Here is a 24,880-nt window from a genome sequence, read left to right on the forward strand (position 1 = left end):
GACCTTGAGAGTTTTGAGGAGTACTGGCTGAGTATTCCATAGGGTGCCCCATAGCTGGGACTTGTCTGATGTTTTTGTCCCAATTGGATTGGGTTCTGGGTTCTGGGTTCTGGAGAGGGAGCCCACGAGGGTCACATGTCATATGAAGGATGCACCTGTCACTGAGGGGTGCTGGCTGAGGCAGTGTGGGTCAGGCTTCTGCTCTGCACATGTACTCTGTCATGCCCTTTCCATGATGTGCTCTTTGGAAATGAGTCACTATGAGCCGGGACCTGGGCTTTAATCTTAGTTCTGGAATCCATCAGCTTTTGAATATGTCAAACCCTTTGAGCTCATACTCACCATCTGTAAAATAGGTACAAAATGCCTACCTTGAAGAGTGGTTGGGATGGTGAGAAATTACTTATTCTGGTGCATACTCCTAGAGCAGTACCCACGGTATTGCTTCACAAATGGTGCTTCTGGTTGACCTACCTCTGCAATCACGTGTGACATGCAAACACAAGACCCTGTCTCATCTCCTGCAAGCAAATCATAACTTCAAATATTTAAATGTTCTACTAAACAATATGTGTTTCTTGATTAGTTGTTTATTTTTATTACAATTGTAAGTATTTCGATAAAGATGAAATGCATAAGGACCAGATTACATGCTCTGGTTTTCAATTCACTAAATCCATCATACATTACATGTGAATTGTAATTTACCTACTTTTCTTTATAATTACTGCCCTCAATAGATGATCTTATTAAGTGCCAATTATATCTAGGTATTTGATATTATCTCTAATCCTCACAAAAACTTGTGTAATAAGTAGTAACTTCCATTTTTCCATATTGAACTTAGATTGAGAGAGAAAATCACTTGTTCAAGGCTGTAGGTTAGCAACTTGCATTTCAGAGTTTTGATGGATTCAGTGCCTGAGCCCATTCCACAGAGCATCAAACCACATAGTGCAACCTGTGGTTTGGTGTTAGTTTAGGTTATCAGCTTAATACATCTTTTATCCTGTATTTCCCTGATATCTTTCCCTATGGAATTATACAATATATATTGAGAGCACACCCACCTTCAACCAGAGAAGGTGATGATTTCTCTGCAGGGGAAAAATTTTCTTTTACTTTTATTTTGTTTACTTTGGCTGACATGGAAAAATACTCTTTGGAGACTCTCTTAAACTTTATATTTGAAAATGTGAAATATCACATTGAGAATAAGTGGAAAACTGTTCAGTCTATTTTTTTTTTCAGAACAGTAACAGCATAGAAAAACACTTAAAAAGGTTACAGTAATGTTCACTTAGATAAAATTTAGGTTTATTATTGAATTCTGGTGTTTCAGTGCATACTCTGTTACATTTACAGTATTTTCAATATCAAGAAGTAATTATTTTTATACATTGAAATGATATTTAATGCAAGATTTATGATACTTATATGAGCATAAATTGAAAAAATACCAAGAAAGGTTGCTCAAACTTTATTTATTTGATAAATACAGAAATCAATTTGGCCAGACATCTACTTCTGTAAATAAAAGCATGAAGTAGAAAACCTCATTGCTAAGTTAGGTTACTGTCGTGTTGCATGAAGCTGTGATCATATTGTGATGCAGTGGACCCTGTAGCAAAGCGATATCGCACATAGTTGCATATTTTATTGCGATATCACACACAGTTGCATATTTTATTGCGATATCACACATAGTTGCATGTTTTATTGCGATATCACACATAGTTGCATGTTTTATTGCGATATCACACATAGTTGCATGTTTTATTGCGATATCACACATAGTTGCATATTTTATTGCGATATCACACATAGTTGCGATATCACACACACAAGCGATATCACACATAGTTGCATATTTTATTGAGTGATCTATTTAAGTATATTTCTGTCTTATTAATAATTTAGTCTGGTTTACAAAGAACCTCATAATGATTATATGTTGTTCTTTTACACATTTATTGGTAAAGTAGCAATTATGATAAAATATCATGAAGAAAAATGTATCTCTTAAATGTCAGGCGCTCAGAGATATACAACAACACACACTCACTGTGCCAATTAATTAAAACCTGGAGTCATTCTACTCAGACTAAAATTGGCAGAATTGAATTATAAAAACCAGTTTACTAATGTATTTATACAGACATTTAATACTGAGGCAGAATTTTGAAGCACTCTTGTACCACTTATTGGGAACGGCACTACACCTATTCACAAGACCAAAGATTTGCCTCTATTCTCAAAAATAAAATCAAAGCTTGGGTATCAGGATGTCCCCCAGGCACACTGAGAAAGCAGAACCGGAAGAGCTGGCAGGACTTACACATACCAGAATATGCACAGGGAGACGTGGGGCCGTAGCAGGACTGAAAAGCCCATGCTTACAGAGAAGCTAGGAGTGTGGGATTAGAACATCAATTTGTGCTGAAGGCACATTCAGGAACAGAAGGTTGAAGCAAGGTCATGAGTCATAGTCAAGCTATCAAAATGCTATTCAGGCATACATAAGGAGCAAAAGCATGGAATGCAATGGGTCAAAGACTATTTCAGAGAAAATAACCAGAAGTTTATAAATACTAAAAGTCATGGTACAGGCATTTTATACGCTATCTGAATTCCCCCAATGGCCTGATTCTGCAGCACCCTGGGTGATTCTAGCCTTCCTTCATTTAACCCAGAGCCTCTCAGAACCACAATCTCTGAAGAGTAAGGTACAAGAGCACCTTTTTCCCCAAGACCTCATCAGAGCCTGGAACTCTTCCACCCCTAAAAGCATGAACTTAGCCCCTGCTCTTTGGCCGCTTTCCTCCTGTCCTTGCCCCTCCACCTTCATTGGATGTAGCTACATCAATCCTCTCCCCAACCCATCATGGCTATGACGATTCAAGTTTCTGTCTGTAACTCCCTTCCCGACTTCACATTTTATTTCCTTTTTATCTTCCTCCTTCTCTGGATGTCTCATATCAATGAAATTATACAATAAATGCCCTTTTGCTACTGGTTTCTTTCAACTAGGATAATATTCCTGAGGTTCATTCATGATTTAATATGTACCAGCGTTTCATTCCTTTTTAATGCTGAATAGTATTCCATGGAATTGATTTATTTTGTTCATCCTTGCACCAACTGATAGGCATCTGGATGGTTTCCATTGCTTAGCTATCACAAATAATGCAACCCTCTCTGTGGACACGTTTTTGTTGAACAGATTCCTGAAGGAGACCTGCTGTGATGAATGCTAAGTTTATGTTTCACTTAAGAAACTGTTTGCAAAGTGGCTAAACCATCTTATATTTCACCAGAAATTTCTGAGGCTTCCATTTGCTCCCTGCCAACACTCAGTATTGTTTTATTAATATTATTATTATTATTATTATTATTACAGCCATTCTAATAGGTGTACAGTGATACCTTGCTGTGATTTTACATTTCCCTAATGACGAATGAGGTAGAGCAACTTGTCATATCACTTTTGTTGTTATAGGCAACCGGCAACCTGTTTGTTCAATTATTTTGGCCAATTTTAATTTGGTTGTTTGCTTTTTAATCAGTTGTATTGTTTATATATTTTACATATTAGTCTTTTATCAAATGTTTGATATTATATATTGCCATACTGGGATTGTGTCTCAAAGTACCACAAACTGGGTGGCTTAAACAACAAAAATTTATTCTGTAACAGTTGTGGAGGCCGGACTTCCGAATGAAAATTCGGCAGGTTGGTTCTTTCCGCGGGCTGCGAGGGAGAGTCTGTCCCAGGCTTCTTTCCTTGGTTTGCAGGGTGCAGTCTTCATCCTTTGACTCTTCACGCTAACTTCTTTCTCGTTTTCTGTGTCTAAATTTCCACTTTTTTAAAGGACTCCAGTCATAATGGATCGGGACCAACTCTGATGACTTCATTTTAACTTGATAGGCTCCGTAAATCACACTGTAAACTTCAACGTATGAACTTTGGAGAAGCATGATTTAACTAATAGCAATATGCAAATATTTTCTCCCAGTCCGAGACATGTCTCTTCCTTTCAATGGAGTCCTTTGAAGTACAGTCTTTTTTTTTCTTTTTAAAATAAGTCTCATCATTTTTAGTGATTTTTACTTTTGATACCATATATATATACACATATATATATATATATATATACACATATATATACACATATATATATGATTTTTACTTTTGATACCATATATATATACACATATATATATATATATATACACATATATATATGGTATCAAAAGTAAAAATGTATATATATATATACATTCATGTATATATGTATATATATGTATATGTATATATATATTGTTCTTACTTAACTTGTGATTTTGAAAATTGTCTCCTATATTGTCTTCTAGAAGTTATATAGTTTGGGGTCTTACATTGAGATATTTGATCTGTTTCTGAGTTAATCTTTGTTAATGGTGTTTAAGTTAAGGGCTATGTTCTTTATAGTTTTTATTTTAAGATACGGATACCCCATTTCCTCAGTGCGATTTGTGGCAAAGACTTACTCCACTGGATTGTTTTGACACCTTTCTCAAAACCCAATTAACTATAAATGTAAATGTTTATTTCTGGACTCTCAGTTCTCCTCCACTGATTCTCAATGAAAAGCTGAGTCCTAGGGCACCTTCACGTTGAAGAATAGTTTTGCCGGACATTGAATTTTGGGGTCATCACTTTCGCTACTTCCATCTAGTATAATACTTTCCAGCCTACCTTGTTTCTGATGAGGTGAGCCGTAACCATATCGTTGTTCTCCCTCTACGTGTAACTTATTTCTCTCTTGTTGATTTCAAGTGAGATTTTTCTCTGCATCATTGGCTGTCAACATATTGACTATGATATATCTAGGTGTGGGTCTCTTTGGATTTTTCTTGCTTAGGGCTTGTTGGATTTAATGGATCTGTAGATTGGCATTTTTATCAAATTTGGGGCTTCTTTTTGGTCATTATTGCTCAAATATTTATTCTGCCCATTTCTCTCCCATTTCCTTCTAACACTACCACTCCGCATGTATCCCACAAGTTTCTGATGCTCTCTTCATTTTTATTCATGACTCAGCCTCTCTATTCATAAAATTGGGTATTTTCCATTTATCTACAGAAGCTTCCCTGTAGACCACAGTCACCTCCAGCACAGGGAACCTGTAGAGATTCCCCCTGTGAACCACAATCATATCCAGCTCAGGGTATCTACACAGGCTTCTCCTGTGGACCTAGCTCTGTCCTATCCATCATCTGTCTTAAGTTAGATGTTCCTGGCATCAGGATTTTCTCATCTCTTAAGTCAAAATTATGGCCCCATATTAGTTTATGATGTTGTTTTGTAATTTCTTGTTTAGTGCCAGGTTCATAGTCTCAATTCTAAGACATGGCAAGGTGCCTGTCTGCCATAATTTACAGGCATGTTCCAACATTCTAGTGAAGGGCCTGACATGGGTAGTTACTCAGACTTGACTCCTGAAATGAACCATCCCCATTCACACATAAGTAAGCTGAGTCTCAGAGATATCTTTAAAAGTTAAAAAATTCATATAGCCACTAACTAATAGAGCCTGTATTAAATTCATGTTTCTTATAATTCTGGGGTTGGAGGTTATGAACAGATGGACACAGATGCATCAACTGCTTCCCACTTAATTTAAGTTATTCCTTACTGGGGTACAGGAAAAAAATGAATGTCAAATTTGGTCTTGAATGACAACATGAAAAAAAAAAAACATTTTAAAATGCTGGGCTAATTAGTGATTTCTAAAGGAGAAATAAATATGGCTTATGAGAATCACAGTAGTGTGAAAAGAAATTAGGCCAGATAAATAATTTTCTATTAGTGTTGCCAAATTCTTATGTCTATATATGTGCATATGCATATTATATGTAATACATATGTATATGTGTCAATTATATGCATTTGTATCCTGGAGTAATTTATTTTCTGCTTAATCCCAAAATAAAGTGCTGTTACATGTTAAAAAGCTACATTAAAAACATTTTGAAATCTCTACCCCTGAGCTACACCTCGTTGCATAAACTTTTAAAAAGCTACATTAAAAACACACATATTAATATTAAATATTTCTCATTACACAGTCTGAATAAGAAAGATTTTTTTTACCTATACTAAATTTAGGTGTCAAATTGAGAAACTGAAATTGAAATTGAAAATTGGAATTATTATTTAATAATTTTAGCATGTATTCATGAATGCAGAACTGATAACAAAGTAAGCAGGCGAGTCTGAGCTGTTGCCAAATGCTGGGAAGTAATGGTGAGTGTGTGTGTGTGTGTGTGTGTGTGTGCGTGCGTGCACGCATGTGTATGAGAGAGAGACAGAGAGATTTCCCAGTGATCAGAGACAAAAGAATTCAAGGTTTATAAATGAACTTCCCAGTTTTAAACTGTTCCCAGAAGCTAACAAAAAGTATAAGATACTGAGTATACAGTTCTAATACATGATCTAAAATGCAGAGGATTTTATTTTTAATCAGGTCTGTGGTATATTTTCTATTAAAATTGTGCCTTATGTATAGCTTTTTTCTTCAGTGATTCTTCTTTAATTACTGATATTTAGCACTTGTGAAGATTAGATATAATTTCCTTTTGACATGCATCTTTGACCTAGAAGTAGAATACTTTACATGTGTCCTGTTGTTTAGAACATCTAATTGTTTATGAAGATCACCAAGGGAAAGAAACAGGTTCATGAAATTAGTCATCTGAAAATCATCTAATAAAGAGAAAATATTTTTTAAGAATAGAATATGTATCTTGCTGATCACAACAGTCAATGCACACATTCAAACTCCTTTGTATTAGAGTCGTAAAGCCTATTATTTCAGCAATCTGAAAGGTCCATTAGTTTTGAATTTTTAGGTATTGAAAGAATAACTGCCCTGAAAAAAATAAAATGAAATATGCATTTATAATAATACTCAATTTAATACTTACAAAATCATCAGTAACTTGCTCATTTCTTTGTCTATTTTTGACTTACACTAAATTGTTTGTGTATGTCAGTAGTACAGTAGTGCTGCAATATATTTGTGACACATTATATGCCATTTTATTTATCAATGGAATACTTGAATTTCAGAGAGCAATAACTTCTGGGTTTAACATTCCCTGGCGCAGCACCTGCTGAGATGTAAGTGGTGTTAATATACATCACAGGTGTACCAACCTGGAAGGCTACCCCTCTTCTTCTTCCATCGTTATAGGATAATTTCAACCTCGAAAGTCTCCAACACAAATGCACATATTTCTAAGAGATACTTAAATATATTATCTGACCCCTTAGTAATTTTCTAATATCTCCATTACAAGACTCATCTTTGGGAAGAGACTAGAGGGACAGAGGCGGGAGAGAAGAAAGCAGATAAAGCGTCTGAACAGGATCAGGCCTTGTGCAGTGAGAGCCCTGGTCTGTGGGGAGGAGTATCTGTATTGTAATTATTAATTACACTCTGCATTCAGGCTCTTCTTCTTGGCAGTATTTCAGTAATTTATGAATAATGGGAACTACGAACTACAAATAATTAGAAGGTAACTGTGCCTGGCACAGTGCTGGGTAATTTAGATACATTGTCTCAATTATTAAATATTACTATCACCTTCTGAGTTAGTTTAATTACCTCTTGTTTTGTTCATAAAGAAACTAAAGCATTATATAATATTCTTAAAATCTCATAGATAATAGGAAAATTTGCTTGCTGTAATTACCTTAAATAGATCTCTCTCTCTCTGTCTCTGTCTTTGTCTCTGTCTGTCTGTCTCTCTCTCTCTCTCTTTCATCACATGCAGTGTACCTTATGAAACTGAGGATTACCTGAGTAGGGATCTCCCATTCTTTACAGTTAATTATCTCTATGGTTACTTCCTACCTTGCCTTATTTGTATCCCTCTATGTCCCTAAAACCTACAAATACTAATAAAAGTATCTACTTGTCACCTCAGGAGGTGCTACTATTGAATAGTCTTAAATCTACAGATATGTGGTCCACTAAGGCTCTTGGAATAGAAGAGAACACTGTCCAAATGGGGTCTGGGGAAGAAGAATAGAGTCATGAAGATTTGCTAGTGGAATGTGTTAAGAGGACCAGCAAGGCAAGTGTGTACCCATTGTCATATTTTAATTTTAATAATTTTATCCTGTGTGTGTGTGTGTGTGTGTGTATCTCGTTTTTTTGTTGTTGTTGTTGTTGTTGAATACCAAAACATTCCATGGGGAAAATGTATTTCCAGATTCATTGGCAGGTCTTTTTAACCCAATACCAATAGGGTTAAGGAAAAAAGTTTGCTGAAGAATGTAGGTGACCCCTAGTCAGTGAAATGTATGCGTATCTACAAAATTTGCCACAAATTTAATCCTGCCAGGTTAAGTTGCTTTTGTTTACTGTCATTACATAACAAAGATGGATTTCTTTGGACCAGAAAAAGGAGTTCCTAGATATAATAGAAATACACTGGAATTTTAGGAAACCCCATCCAAAATTTCATTCAAGCTGAAATAAAAATAGGAATGATAAAATATTTGCAATTTTATGCCATGTCTTAGCCACACTCAATATATTAATAACATGCTACTATTCTCATAAACAATTTAATATATTCCACTGATAAGAGTAACTGACACGGGGATTATAGCACCATGGAAACAAGAACATTGGGCAAAATATATAAAATAAATGTTTTTAGCTATGTGCAACATGTAGCACTGCTCTGTAATTCTTGAGATAAGGGAAATTACTGATGGGAGACTCACATGATTTCTGTCAGCAGACAGCTTCCGGACAGTGCTTCCGGAATGCGGGATCCCAGCACAGGCTCACCATCTTACTGAGTTTAGGATACAGATGTGGGACATCAGTGACACTGCGGAATATTGGAAATTAGATGGCAAAATATCAAAGAGAAGGGAGCTACCTAGAGAAAGGACTCCATAAATTGCCATAGGCTTCTTATGGAGTCTTGGGCTAAATACTGATCTGCTCATATGTATGAGATAGGGAACCAAGAGGCACTGCTTAACCCAGAGTCAAATCCCCTAACCACCCTGATCGAAGACAGGCTGTGGTGACAGAACAAATTAAGACCAGTGGAAACCAAGATGGCAAGGAAATTGGCCTCTGCTTGACCTTGCAGCTCATTATACCCTAGTTATAATATATTAGCATGCTAAAAGAAACTCCCAACAGCGACATGACAATTCAGGGAGAGACCTTATGAAGTAAAGAATGGTGAGGGCTCCCAGTTCTGGGAAAATCACTGCCTGCCCCTTTCTAAGAAATAACATGAATATTACTTCCCGTGTAGCCTATAATTAAAACATTGCTTACATTAAAAAAAAAAATCAAAAGAACCAACAGGGCGGTTCTCCTGGCAGGAGAACTAGCTGCCACTCTGTCTGTGGAGTAGATCTCCTATATTCTCTGAGTGAAACCTACTTTCACTCTTGATTTCTCTGTCATGTGAAGCCAAGGACCCACTGGGACTCCTACTGGATTCCAGCATTGGGAATCACTTTAATGTAACACACAGAGTGAAACTCCACAAGGTTGGGCAGAGACCCACGGCTGAGGCCAAGTGGGGAGGATGTGTTAGAGTTCTTAAGAGCCAGACCCAGAGAATGTGTCCAAAACCCAGAGTTACTCGGTAGATCCTAGAAGACCCCTGCCTTCGGAGTTAAGATTAAACTAGCCCTAGGTAAAAGGGTATCCTAGACCTTTTCCCACAGACCTTTAAACTCAAGACTCAACGGATTAATCTAATCTGCAAGTAACTTCAAAACAAACTCCAAACTCCTTTAAAGAAAGGCAATAAAATGCAAACATACAATCATGTAACATTCAAAATTTCAAGAAGACAAAAAAAAAAATCAAAATATTAGGGGGGGGAAGCAAAAAGTGACTCAAAACCTGAAGAAAAATCCATCAATAGAACCAAATGCAGAAATGAAAGAGACGATAGAATTAGCAGGAAATAACTTAAAATAGCTACTTTAAATGAATTCATGAATTTTTAGAAAATGAATATAATGAGAAAAAAAGGGAAGATAAAAGAAATTAATGGCACACCTAGAGCTGAAAAATGTAATAATTGAGATTTGAATACACCAAATTAAATTCTCGGTGGAATAGACACTGTGGAAGAAAGAAGCTGTGAACTTGAAAACATAGCAATGGAAGTTAGCAGTCCTGAAGACGGAGGGAAAATGGCTGAAATTGAAATATGAAAAGAAAAAAAAATTAATAAAAAACCTCAGTAACTGGTAGAACAATACCAAAATGTCTAAAATATATTTAATTGGTATACATAATAAAGAAAGGAGAGAGGAAGAGGAAAAAAGGTTTAAAAAGATAATTGTAACAGTTTTTCAAATTTCATAAAAATTCCAAACATACAGATCTAGGAAGTGCAACAAACTCTAAGCAAGATAAAACCAAAGAAAACCACAAGAAAGTTCATTATGATCAAATTGTTAATAAACAATGATAAGGAGACAATATTGAAGGTCTCCAGAAAAAGAAATGTATATACAGTATATTGTATAAAAAAGTATATATGGATTTAAAAATAAGGAAAGAACTATAAAAATGATTTTATATTTCTCAAAAGGAACAAGGAAAGGCATAAGGCATTTAAACACTAGTTTTAAAGTGCTTAATAAAGGACTGTCAGTTTAGAATTCTGTATCACATAATAACATCTTTCAAAAATTAAACATACATTTTTTTTTTAGGAAAGTAAAAGTTGACATAATTTGTTCACCAGCAGACCTACACTTCAGAAAATGTTAAAGTTTTATTAGGTTAAAAAAGGATACTTAAGGAAAAATGCAGATCTACATGTAAGAATGAAAGGCACAAAAACTAGGAAGTAAGTATAAATGTGGATATAAATAAATATTTTATGTAAAATACATTTTAAGTTTTAATTAAAAGTAAATAACTGATAATAGCATAATAGCAAAAATTAATCACATATATTTTTGAGTTCATAAAATACATAAAATTAAAATATTTGAAAGGAATATAACAAAGTTTGATTGTTAAAAGGTCCCTGGCTTTTACCTGTAGTGTTATAAAATAACTTGAAGGTAGAATATTATAGGTTAAATGTACATTTGTAAATACTAAAAATAAAAAAAAAAGAGCTTTAAGTTATTAACCAATAGTTCAGGTAAAATGAAAAACAAACTACAAAAAACTTTAAAGTTTACCCAAAATAATGCACAAAAGAGGAAAGAGAAACAAAGAACAAATGAAGTACAGAGAAAATTAACACAACTCAAACCTGGGACTTAAACCCAGTGTGTTGAAGTCATATTAACTATAACAGTTATAAGGCAGAAATTGTCAGATGGGATAAAATAAAATAACTATATGATGTATATAAAAAAAAACACTCTTCCTCTCTTTAAATGTAAAGATTTAGGAAGGTTAAAGGTTACAAAGTTAAATTTAAAAACAAAAAATGATGGATCATAAAAACCCTGATCTTAAGAAAGCTGGAATGGTTATATTAAGATTCGAGCAAATAAATTTCAGAAAAAGAACAATCTCTGAGGACAATGATGAACAATGCATAGTGACAAGTGGTCAGTAAATCAGGAGCTCACCAAAATTCTAAATGGATGCAATCATAGAGGTGTAAAATACATGAAATAAAACTCATAGAATTGAAAAGAAAAAAGGAAAAATATCCACAATTATAGTTAAAGATTCAATACTCTTCTACCAGTAATTTACAGAAGAAAATCATATAAAATTATTAAGGCTACAAATATAAAAAACACTATGTATATCTATAAATACCACCAACCAGCTTGATTTAATCAATATTTATAGAACACTAATCCCCCAAACAAAAGATTATATATTTTTTCAGATATATATATGCAAAATTTACTAAAACTTTATACAAGATCAGAAAATACTTCTTTCTGAATATATAAAACTTCAACTCATAAAGAGAGTATTCACTGATGAAAAAGGCAATAAATTAAAAATCAATAAGAAAAAGATCTGGAAAATTCCTCAAATATTCTTCAAATATACTTCAAAACAACTCATGGGACAAAAAGAAATATTTAAAAATTAGAAAATATTTTGAATTAAATTATGTTAAAAATAATACATAATAATACTTGGGGGATGCAGCTAAATCAGTGCTTAAAGAAAAATTATATTTGTAAATGCTCATGTTAGAACTGAAGGGCTTAAACTCAAGGGGATAACGTTCCACTTTAAGACGCTAGAAAGGAGGAGCATATTTATCACGGATGAAGTAGAAGAACAGAAATAATATTGGTAAAAGCAGAAATTAGTGAAATAGCAATGGACAGCAAATGGAGAAGATTTATAAAATCAATAGTTGACTCTTTGAAGATGTTCATAGAGTTGTAAACCTCTAGCTATATTCTCAAACGGGAGAGAAAACACAAACACCTACAGAGTAGGTGACAGAATCTATTTTCAGAGGTCTAGGGATGGAAAAGTCAGTTCCTACCACAGCTTTCCAACAAAGGTTATAAATCTGACTCACTCTTCTCCTGAAATCAGCATGGAAGCTCTCTGGCTCTCCTCTCCTCCACCGTGGTGTTCTCTCCATGCCATTTAGATGAGATTCAGTTACAAATAGTGAACAGGAGTTATTTGTTGGTCATTTTTAACTCTGCAGTTATCGGGTAAGTCTAATCACATGCACATATACATATAAATTTAGAAACATCTCTGCCAACATAACCTAAATGCATATTAAGGAATCTCTTTTGTACATTGTCAACACCGGAACGTTGCTTATTAAAGGGTTTAAACCCGTACTTATTTTTCTTTGAAATAAATATAAAGCAAACATGATATCATTAAATTCATTAATTCCCCAAATTGTCCTGTCTGTGTAGACTGTTGCCCCGCCATGCTCCAGCTAGTGCCTGTAGGAAGCCCATCTGTGCAACAAGGCGGCACTTGGGGATCAGTCCCACAGTGCCAGCAGTGTCAGTGCAGCCAGAAAGTTAGCAGCCCTTATCTCAGGGTTTTTTGTTTTTCATTTCATGTAATTTCCCCCTACTGTGTAATAGAAAAACTCAGCATTTCAATGAACCTGATATTTTGCCAAATTAACTCCTTTCTCTATTGAATGGTGCTTTACTGTGTGGTTAAATTATAGGGAAAGGAATCTTGAGAGGAAAACCAAGCCCTGTGAGGATAATTCAAGTTTTAAGTTCTCATTGGCCTCGTTGTAATTTCCGAGAAGTCTTGTCTCACCCACTGAGGCGCAGCGTGAGTGCCCGGAGAGGGCAGTCAAGAGCCCCGTGTGTTAGAAATGGCGGCAGGAAGAGCCTGTCCTCCTCTGGGCTGCTTCCTCCTCGGAGTTCACCGAAACGCTGCCTCCTCCCGACTGTGGCTCACATTTGACCTGTCTTCCCTGGGCCGGGCGCTCACCATCTGTTATAGCTCATCCGGCTTGTGTTAACTTTCAATGCCTTCTTCCTTCGCTCTACTTTCCTCTCTTTGGCAATTGTCTGAACAGCATCTTCATTTCTCATTTGCTGTGGTGATAGCTAACGGCAAGTACCAAATAGCCTAGAATGTTAGAGCCGGCCGAGGTACACAACCAGAAACTCCAGGCTTCCCAAGTCAGCTCCTAAAAGCCCTCCATTTCATTTCCTTCTGGGCCAAAGTGCTTCCTCAAACCATTGAAATCTATTTTTAGTTCCACAGTAAGTTTTAGCATTTAGTTTATGTTACTAAATCATATTTGATATTTTAAGAATGTATGAATGTGTTAGTCACATGGTACAAATTTCTACTAAATTATCAGTAACTCAGTGTCAAGAAGTGCAGCTTGAGTAAGTGATCCAATCTTTTGTTTTTCAATCTAAGATTTATTGCCAGTCAAATAGATTGACTTGCTTTTAAGCAAGTCAGTCAATCAAATGGGCGTAAGTGTTCGTGTATGTAAAAGTGATAACTTGTGTCAGACGTTCCATTGTATCTGGTAATTTAAGAAAATGTTGATGTATAGGTACCTGCTGGTAAAGTTACACAGTACACATTTCTGCTCAATTATCAGTCATCTGTTTAAGGATGTATCTGTGCTGTCTGAAATTTGGAATATAAGAATATATTGCTCATGGCTGCTTGTTCACGAATAATATTTTTTTGTTCTTCATGCCAAAAATAGTGGGACAAAATGTTATAATATTTACCAGAAGCTTGGATTTTGGTCCTAGACCTCCCAACTTGTTGAAATAAATGTATCAAACAGAGTCCTTCACTGAAATCAGAAACACACTAGGTATCCTTAGCAAAAGGGCTTTAAAACACAAGGAGACAGGCTTGAATAACTGATATTAGGAAGCCATGGCTTGAACAATTGCTTTAAAGGGTACACAACAGTGTCTGTGACTCACGAACCCGTGGTGGAGGTCAGGGAGCCACTGAGACCCTTGTGGGTCTTGACAGGTATGAGGCTGGGGATTTCTTTCCCAGAAAGCACCCAAATACCTCCAAATAGCTATGGTTTCTTAGCTGCCTCTTTGGGTGATGCTTATTATTCTAGTTCTGACACAATTTGATATCTTGTGACCTTCAACTAAATTACAAAGTTAGTCACAATTACCATGTTTTGTTTTACCTAGAAGTTGAAAGGGCGAGGCAAAGACAGAATTGTGTGCATGTATATGCGTGCGTGTGTGTGTGTGTGTGTGTGTGTGTGTGTGTGTGTAACACAGTAAAGGAAAGTACATGGGCAGTGTGGGGGTGAGAGCACCCACTCCACATTTTCCTGCATTCCCATACGCTTTTAGCCTTTACTGGGGTTAGACAGAGCCATATAATTATTTGTGGACTGCAGGCCGTGTGAGCTGCAGTGGCAAGTCTCACTTCTACCTCGGTCATAGGGTAGCTGGTGTGGGTTCTCCGTGTTCCTCCTCCTTTCCCTCTGCAAGAAGCCACAGCTGCGGCCTGAAGAGCCTGTCAGGCAGCGGTCCTGGGGCCACCGCCTTCCTCCCCTGCACTGCCACTGCCACCAGCCAAGCGATGTTTTCAACCATTGAGATTTTCAGGTTAATGAGTTATCCCAACAAAATCTGGTCTATCCTGACAGGGAAGATGTTATAGATCTCGCATCCGCTATTGACCAGGAGGTGCAGCTTTCTTCATTTACTACCTATTTTAATGTTTCCTTTTCCCTCAGCCAACTTTCAGCTGAGTAGAATTCTTCACCTGGTGAGATGGAGCAAACTGTCATTGCTGAGAGGTCTAAGTCTGTACTGGGTTGCTGCGTTGTTCTATTAATATTTACCAGTATAAAATGCCAGGGAAGTATGAAAAATTACCCCAGAGGATTAACTGGGTTCTAGATATAGTCTTCCTCCTCTGCTTTGCATACCAGCAAACTGTTTCCTCGTGATAACTAGGATGAATCATGTTAACCAACTCAGTACCCTCCTTCTAATCTCAAAAGTACCATATGGCCGTCCTAACTTCCAGTTTAATGAGATAGTTTTTGTGTCTTCTGGGGGAAGTTGTCTTTCACGAATGAATTCCTGTAGATAGTTAGCAAAGCATGAAGTCATGGAAAAACCAAAGTTCATTATTAGGCCTAATCATGAGAGATGCCATTTCTGTTCCAGCATGTTGGTTCTGAATCTATATAATCTTCTGAGGAGGAGTAGGCGTAGCATATTGGCCAAACAGTTTAGAGGACATTACATGTATTATAGATATCACCTCAGACTTATAAAGGGGCTGTTCCCAAACCAGTATCAATTCTGAGCCTCCATCAGTTCACTGTTCTTTTACTTCTTAGTGACGGAGTACATGGTGACAGCAGGGAATCTCACGTTTCCACTTATCGCCTCGTATGTTTTGCATTAAAATAAGTTACCTGGTCAGAGCGATGCTATGTGGGATGACATGGTGGTGAATAAAGGATTCAGGAAGTCCACAGGTGGAGCTACACCTTGAAGGGGTGCCAGCATCTGAAAGAGCTTTCCTGCAGCCCCATCACATTGCAGAAGGCAGGAGAGGAGGAGAGCAAGGGGAGGACTCACGCTTTTATAAGGGCAGTAATCCCACCCAGAGGGTGGACCCTCATGGCCTAATCACCTCTACTGGCAATTAGGTTTCAAGGTGAGTTCTGAAGGGGCAAACATTAACACATTGGTGGCTACACTAGAAAAAAATTGTTTCCCTTGGGGCCACAGTGTTTTATTACGCAAATAGAATAAAAACTTCGGAAACAAAATGATCCTTTCTAATTCAAAGACATATTTGTTATTTTTCATTGTTTTCTGTGTGTGAATTATATGCAGACTTGCAAAATAGTTCTCACAGTTCACAAGGTAAAGAGATGTGTGAGTTACATATGCTCAAAACTAGCATAAGTTAAATAAAACTCACATGGTAGTTGATGTGTCACACCCTAGCATGTCCTTATTTTTATAAATTTTTAATTGCAGTAAAATACACATAATATAGCAGTCCTCCAGATCATGCCCTACCCATGGGCGTGAAAAAGTTTGCAAGATGACAATGACCTTGCACTAACCAGTCTGTCTATATGCTGATGAGGGAGCCCAAGCTAGAACTGCATGGCCATGTCACTGTCAAATTCCTAACCTATAGATCAGGGGTCCTCAAACTTTTTAAACAGGGGGCCAGTTAACTATCCCTCAGACCGTTGGAGGGCCAGACTATAGTTTTAAAAAAACTATGAACAAATTCCTATGCACACTGCACATATCTTATTTTGAAGTAAAAAAACAAACGGGCAAAAACACCCACATGTGACATGCGGGCCGTAGTAGTTTCAGGATGCCTGCTATAGATGATGTATTTAAAAGACCATAAATTATTTCTGTTGTTCGAAGCCACAAAATTTTAGGGTTATTTGTTATATAGCACTAGATAACTTAAAAAATCCATCATGTTTAGTATTCTATCTTTATAATAATTATGTGAGTTGGCCAAACTACAGTCATGCCTGTTTGGAAGATTTGGGGACTTAGGAATTCAGGGAATGATGAAATTCTCAATGATAAAGTAGGTGAGAAAAACAAAAGCTCAGTGTGCTTCTCATGTCAATGAATTTCTCAGAGTGTTGTTTTTGTTTGTGTGTATTTACTTCTCCATTTGTGTAACTCCAACATTTTATATCAAGACAAAGAACTAGTGGGCATAAGAAGGGCATGACAGTCAAGTTTCTTCAAAAAAGCGCAGTGAAGATTATTGGAATTCACCTAGCATCATCCTCTCATCCTGCACGCCCTCCGGTAGCAGTCATCAGCTCCCCAGCCACAGGGCTCCATACACGGTCTGCACTGGGACATCTTTCCGTGGCCATGCAAGGTCTAACACTAAGTCCACGAGAGGTATTCCAGAGGGTTCCAGAGTAGAACTGCTGGAGCAGATCCATTTGCATCTTCAGCCATGAAGCTAGAAGGTCCAGAACAAAGTGACCATGCCACGAGGGACAGCCTTTCTCCTATTGTGGAGTATGACTGACAGCCAAGGAGCAGCAGACCCAAAAACAAATAATCTGGTCCTCAGAGTCAAAGTCCTTTGAAATCTCCTAGATCCAGCCTTCCCGTGTTTGGTAGCATGCACAAAAATGTCCCCCTCTACGGCTTAAGCACTACTATCGCTTTTAATCAACATTCTGAAATAAAACACATATCTTCTGTATGTAGAAATATTCCCTCAAACCAGTCATGGTGAGAAGAGCTTTCATAAAGGTAATGCCATTTAACCCTAGTGACAACTTTGCAAAGTGAGTTTTACTGTTACATAGTAACAACAAAGCACAATAAATACTGTTATGTAGTTAGGTACACCTGACTAAAAATGTTGAAGAAGCTTGCCACGCACTTGGTACTTAGTCGAGCCAGATTGTAAACATGGACAGCTCTGACTTGGATGCCTGTGACTTGAACATAATAACAGCAATTTGTTCTGAGTCCGAAGCATCTACACAGTTAAAATACTGGAAGTATAAACTATGAACTGTATACTAAGCTTTAGAAGAATGCTTTATAATCAGTGTACACATGCAAGTTTTTTTAAAGAAGATCTGTTGGAGACATTGGTTATGCTTTGTGTTCACCAAACACGTAAGTTCTACATGATATCCAAAGAAATTTCTCCCACAGCTTCCCAAGCTCAGAATCCAAAGCAAGTAACCGTATGTATAATAACATTTTGAAAACGGCCCAATTCTCCAAGGTGCTGGATGACCCAAGGCAAAAAGAAAATGATGAAAGTAAGTGCTGGGATTCACATGCATTAATAAAATCAAATATTTCTAAAACATTCCTCTGTCTTCCCAAATATTTTTCTTTTATTGTATTTCACTGCTGTTTATATTTTCTTAAAAGTTTTTTACAACCATATCTCTACAGCCAGAGAAATGAAAAGCCATATTTCCTGTTGTTTTATTCCTTTTGTTTTTCCAAATCTTCACAACCTCGGTGTATTAGTAAATCCTCATTTCAGAAAATTCCAGTGAAAATAATATTGCCATAACTACCAGTTAAACAACACATTAAATCAGGAAATAGTAGTGAGTTTGGGGAATAAAGTAACATGATAAGGAAGAAGTCTGGAAGAAAATAGGGCGGATTCATCATTGTTCTTTCAATGAATGGTCCCTTTGACATTTGCTACCATTTTAGGGAAACTTAAAAAAATAAATAAAACTCAATCACCAAATTTTGCAAAATGGGTCTGAGCTCTTTCTGAGGTCAGAATTACCTTCTCCTTTACTCTCCCCAGCCTTATGTTTTCTGTTTATTTCCTTTTAACTTTTTCTCTCATCACAAATCAAACATGCCAAAATACTGTTACAGTTTATTATCACTTTATTTGAGAAAATAAACTGTTTAGCAAGTGCTGAAAATAACTTTCAAAGACCTTCAAGTATTTTGCAAGACCCCTGCTCCTTTAATTTAGAAAATCAATATTTTAAGGAAATTTTAATGTTCCTTATTGATTTATGTTTAAAACATTAAATAGCATTCTTTTGCGAGGGTCATTTGATATATTGAGCTCTATATTCATTTTCTCTGAAGCCTGTTTTTCATCTTTAAGCATTGCTTGCTGCCTTGAAGGAACAGGAAAGCGTACGACACATTTTGTCAGAAATGCCAAGCCTGGACATTCTAAATTAGTTATAAACTAGTAAGACTCTGCTTTAAACCTTAACAGACTTACAAAAAACAAGAGAAGGCAGGATATAGCATAATGACTTTGGGAAAAAGAAAAGCATTTTAATACCAAGGAGTTTCTACTATTTAAAACTTTACCTTTGCAGGAAGCTGTCTAGGCTAGTTACAGTATTTAGCCAAGTTTACAACTGGGAGTAATTTTAAAAGCTACTTTGGAAGTCACTTATGTATGTAGCATGAAGGAATCTACGTCTCCACACCTACTCAGCGTGCACACCTGTCACCACCAGTCTGAAAAAATATTCTTATCATACCAAACAGGGTACACAAACAGGGAAGCTTACACAAATATGCCCTCATTCCTCAGTCCCAGGCAATCATTCATTCTTTGAAAGCTGAAGAAAATTTTTCCATTTTTATTTCCTAGGATGAACATAAAATATCCCATCTCAGGTAGAAGTGGAAGTGGAAGTCTCTAAATCCCAAAAGAGCACCTCCAGCCAAGCAAGCAAGAGAATAGTTTTTGCTCTTATCCCACACAATTCTGATCCACCTGGGAGCCCAGTGGACATCAGTCCACGAGTGGATTCTTACATTGATTATGACTCCAACCGGCTGTGACTTTATTTTGATACAGTTATATTAAATAAACATATTTTTATACTCTAAAAACCAAATATTACCATTATAAGTGATAGCTAAAAAATAAAAGATAATTGAGTAGACCCTGTATAAACCTGAAGGCAGGGAGTGAAGACATTCGTATCTGCGCAGGCAGGTAGAAGAACACACTGAGTGTGAGGTGGCCCGATACATGCTGCCCGGGATGAGTCTAAGCACACCTGTCTCATGGTGCTGGCTCATCTAGTGCTTGTGTTCATGACTAGCTAAGATCTAATGTAATCTGGTTAGTTAATAATAGGGTTTTGCAAGAAACCCAATTTTTCTGACTCCAAATCCAGTGTACTGTCCACTACTTCATTCCAAGTTTTAATCAGGAAAACCACAGAGTTGTAATATAATTTAAGCTTGGAAGATAGCAAGCCTCCAATTAATGCTTGAATAAAATTATCTTAGGCTCTATTAGCATGTCTTATAGAGTTAAGAAGCATCTGAAGGGCTTTGGGGGAAAAAAGCAATTTCAAAAAAGTATTGATTAAATCATATATTTTTTAAGGAAGCTCCTGTGTCATGAGGGATTTAAAATATCAGGCAAATAATCTGACCTGCCTAAGCCAATGGCACTTAATTAAGAAAGTAAGTTCTGCCTATCAGCATTATTTTCCTTAATTGTTATGACTGTTTCTGTATGAGTACAACTGGCCAAATCTAGATATCACAGCTTTCTCCCATAATATATAATTCCCCAGAGCATTACATTTAGAACCTCAAAGGGTATAGGAATTGTGTTTGAGAGCCTTGATATGTTCTGGGAAGAGAAGGGAGGATGGAGTGAGGTTGCACATGAATTTCCAGTTCCTCTCCAAACAATGGAAAATAAAATAAACACCACATAAATTTTATAATTGCCATAATAAAACATAAATATATAACATCAACTAAAGAGAGTATCAATTATAGTTGTATGACTTCTGGAATGTTGGGAGTAGAAAAATTAATTTCCATCTACAGTCTCTACCAACACAATTTGTCTTTTTATGAACAGCTAAGTATTCACAAATTTAGGGATAATACAGCTTCCTTGATTATGATCATAGTCTCTGGATCAGACTGCTCTGGTTTGAATCCCAGATGCACTACTTGCTACCTACATGACTTTAAGCAATTATCTGATTTTTCTAAGTTTCAGTTTTACCCCTTGTCATATGGAGATTACCACAGATACTAACTCTTGGATTATTGTGAGGATCTAGCATAAGTAAACCCTGTAAAGTATCTAGCTAAATGCTGAGATAGGATAAGTGGCCTTGCATTAGATAATATTGTTACTATTAATAAATTTATCTTCCTAAAATTTGTTTTGTCTTGGATATCTGGATGACCAACTGGATAGCAGAAAGAATAAAATGACGTAGTCTATACATTATGACTAAGCAAAATTCTGAGACCATGTTGCATTGTGGAAATGACACACCGTAGAGCCCTCTCCTCTTTAGAATTTGATGAGTGAGCATAGTAATTACAGTCTCATCATAGTGACAATACTTTGATAAGTAAAAGTGTTTAACAATTTACATAGGGATGTCTTATATCAATGTAGGATAGGTTCTTCGAGAGAAGTGACAGTGTCTGTGTTCACTACTGTATCCTCATGGAGTAGGCACTCAGTAAGTGTTCTCAATAAATTACTGAGTTTGCACTTGAAAACTCTCTCAGCGAAGGGATGTCAAGTTCGATCAGGATTTACTTCTTTGCAACACCAACCTAGTGACCAATTATTAGTGTTATGTTTGTCTTAAGAGATCAGGTTGCCATGGTAAAAATAATATGAACCAGAGTGGTTTAGACAACAGGAATGTCTTCCTTACAGTTCTGTAGCCTGGGGAGTCCAGAATTAAGGTGCTAGCTGATTTATTTCCCTGGCAAGAGCTGCCCTCCTGGCTTGCAGGTGGCAAGTTTCTTGCTGTGTCCTCACAGGACAGAGAGATAGAGAGGAAACAAAGGTCTCTGGTGTCTCTTCTTACATTGGCACTAATCTCACCATGAGGGCTACACCCTCATGACCTCATCTAAACCCTATTACCTCCCCAAAGCCCTATCTCCAAGTATCCCAACAAAATACTACAAATCGAGTGACTTAAACAACAGAAATCTATTTTTTCACAGTCCGAGAGGTTGGCAGTCCAAGGTCAAGGTGCCAGCAAGGTTAGTTTCTCCTGGGGCCTCTCTCCTTGGCTTGAGGATGTGCCTTTTAGTTGAGTCCTCACAAGGCCCTTCCTCTGTGCATGCGAATCCCTGGTGTCTCTGTCTCTTCTTATATGCACACCAGTCATGCTGGATTAGGGCCACTCTGACAGCCTCATTGAAACTCAGTGACCTCTTCAAACACCTCGTCTCTAAATAGGACTACACAATGAGGGTAGGAAGTTTAATACCTGACCTTGGGGTGATGCGATTCAGCTCATAACAGATATAATTTCAACTTTTCCTACTCCCCTACCCACAAATAATATAAAGCCAGTACCCACCCTTAAATTTCACATACATACCATTTTTACGGTTTCCATGATATTTATCTAAAATTTCCTGATCTGAGGAAAATATTTTATTTCTATGCTATTTCTTTCACCTTGTATGCATTGATAAAAAACTACCTTGGATTATCTTAATGAGTATCTCTAGTAGTCATTTCATACCACACAAATGTATTGAGTTCTTAAAATATTCAGAGTACTATTCTAGGTGCTGAGACTATGACAATAAACAAAAAGATGAATAAGACTCTAAAATTTTAAAATATGTATTGCATTGGTTATTTAAAAATCCTCAATTTCATTATTCTAATTTATATGATATTGACATTAGAAAATTGTTTAATTTCCTTAAGTCTTTGGTTCTTCTCAGTTACAAATGGTATTATCATTTTCTGAATGTTGAGGTTGGGGTGATATGAAGATGAAATGAAATAAAATGATGTATCTAGGATTGTGATGATGAATGCAGATCTGTAGCCCAACTAAGACATTACATTATTTTCATTTGACCAGAGTCAGAAATAATTTTTAAAAAACAAGATTTCAGCAAGGTCACATAGCCTCTGAAATTGTGCTTTCCCTGGAGACATTTGTCTTTTCCTTGGGCTTTAAGAACCACATGTCTCAGGTACAGAAATCAAAATCTGATACCCAAGAAATACAGAAGGTAAGTTGTAAGAGCCCATCTGAATCTACAGCACTATAAAGAACTAGAAGGAGCTGGAGAGACAAGAGACAATGAAAAAGGCAATATCTGAAGATGTAATGGAAGAATATTTTCTGGAATTAATTGTAAAAATATAAGAATTAGAAATTTTAAACGTGATGAAAAGTTACTCAAAATATACAAATAAGACTAAATACTAAACACAAATAACAAAAATAATTTCTATGAAACAGCTAAATGGAAGAAAAAGTTACCATTAAAATAACAACCTGATTCTCAAAATTAACTATGACAACTAAAAACAATTTCACAAATATATTCAATAAAAGTTACCTGTGTACACTATGAAATTATTTAAAAATAGTAATAAAAAAAACACCTAACTAGAAATAAGCACTATCTGGGTAATAGGCACACTTAAAACTCTGACTCAAGCATTATAAAAGTAAACCATTAACCAAAATTATATGTACCCCCATAATATTTTGAAATTAAAAAATAAATAAATAAAAATTAAAAAGAAAAATAGCAATAAAATAAGGTCAAATTCAGGTAAACAGAAACATTATTTTTCTGATGGATCCTCACTCAAAAACATTCTGAAAGGATATATCCAAAAAATAAATTATAAAAGAAAGATCTAAAGTATTAGCATATGATATCTAAACAATGATTTATAAAAAATTACATAATTTATGGATTTAAAGTATATCTTTAATACCAAAGTAATGGGCAACAATAGTTTATATGTCCAGAGGAAAAGGAATGATAATTTTTTAAACAACTTAAAACATACAGAAGAAAGTATGTTTTGATTAATTTTTAATTTTATTAATTGAAATATGTATGCATTTTTTCAAGGTAAAATGCTGAAGGAATAATGATAAAACTCCCAAACAGTAGAAGGATAAAATGGAATATTTTTCACAACAGCAAATCTGAATGCAAGAAAGAAAGAGAAACACAAAATTAAGAATTAGGGGAAAAACACAAACTAAAATGATACAAAAAATGCCAAATATATCTGTAATCACAGCAAATATAACTACAACAAAATAGGCAATTTCACTTCAAGTAATGAGAAATAACTTGTAGCAGATCAAAGTTGTGCCAGGAAGATAAGAAATACTACACAAAATGCACAGAAACTTGTTTGAAAGCAACAAATAACTACCAAGGCAGCCAGGACTTGAGCCAAGAGAGCAGAAGGCATTGAGTAATAGAGTCATGACTCAGCCCGTTACCTAGACTGCTTTGTCACTCTGGACATTTGAAACTTCAGAGCAGTCCAGAGGGTCAATTAAGATGATAAGCAAGTGATCAATTAGAGGCTGGCAACCCAGACAGAACTGTGAGGAATTCCATGATACTGGGAGATAAAGATTGGACACAGATCTATCAGAGGAGGACAGTCCTGATAAACACCCCAGGATTCAGTTGGAATCTCTGAAAGAATGTGGTCTAGAAGTAAGGGGAGGTATGCCAAGTGTTACACAGACAAGAACCCAACCTCCAAAGAGTTTGATCCCTGACTGCATTCATACGATCTGCACTTAATTTTTCTACTGTAAACTAAAAAAAAAAAAAAAATGCTTTCTGGAAGAAGATATGCAGACCTATATAGTTTATTTATGGGAAATATAGAAGATTATATAAAACATTATGTGATACACTGAGCGGCAAGAGAAAGAGAAAAATTCCAAATGGTCTAGTGATTAAAGGTATCAGAGACTTAAAAATAATCATGATTAAAATGTTCAAAGCAAAACAATGGAGAAAGATGAAGAAGAATTCCATAGATCATTGGAATCTCTCAAAGAGAAACAAATGAATATTCTAAAACAAATTATAAATTGAGAGTAAAATCAT

Source organism: Microcebus murinus, chromosome 3 (genome assembly GCF_040939455.1).
Source record: "Microcebus murinus isolate Inina chromosome 3, M.murinus_Inina_mat1.0, whole genome shotgun sequence".
NCBI lineage: Eukaryota > Metazoa > Chordata > Mammalia > Primates > Cheirogaleidae > Microcebus > Microcebus murinus.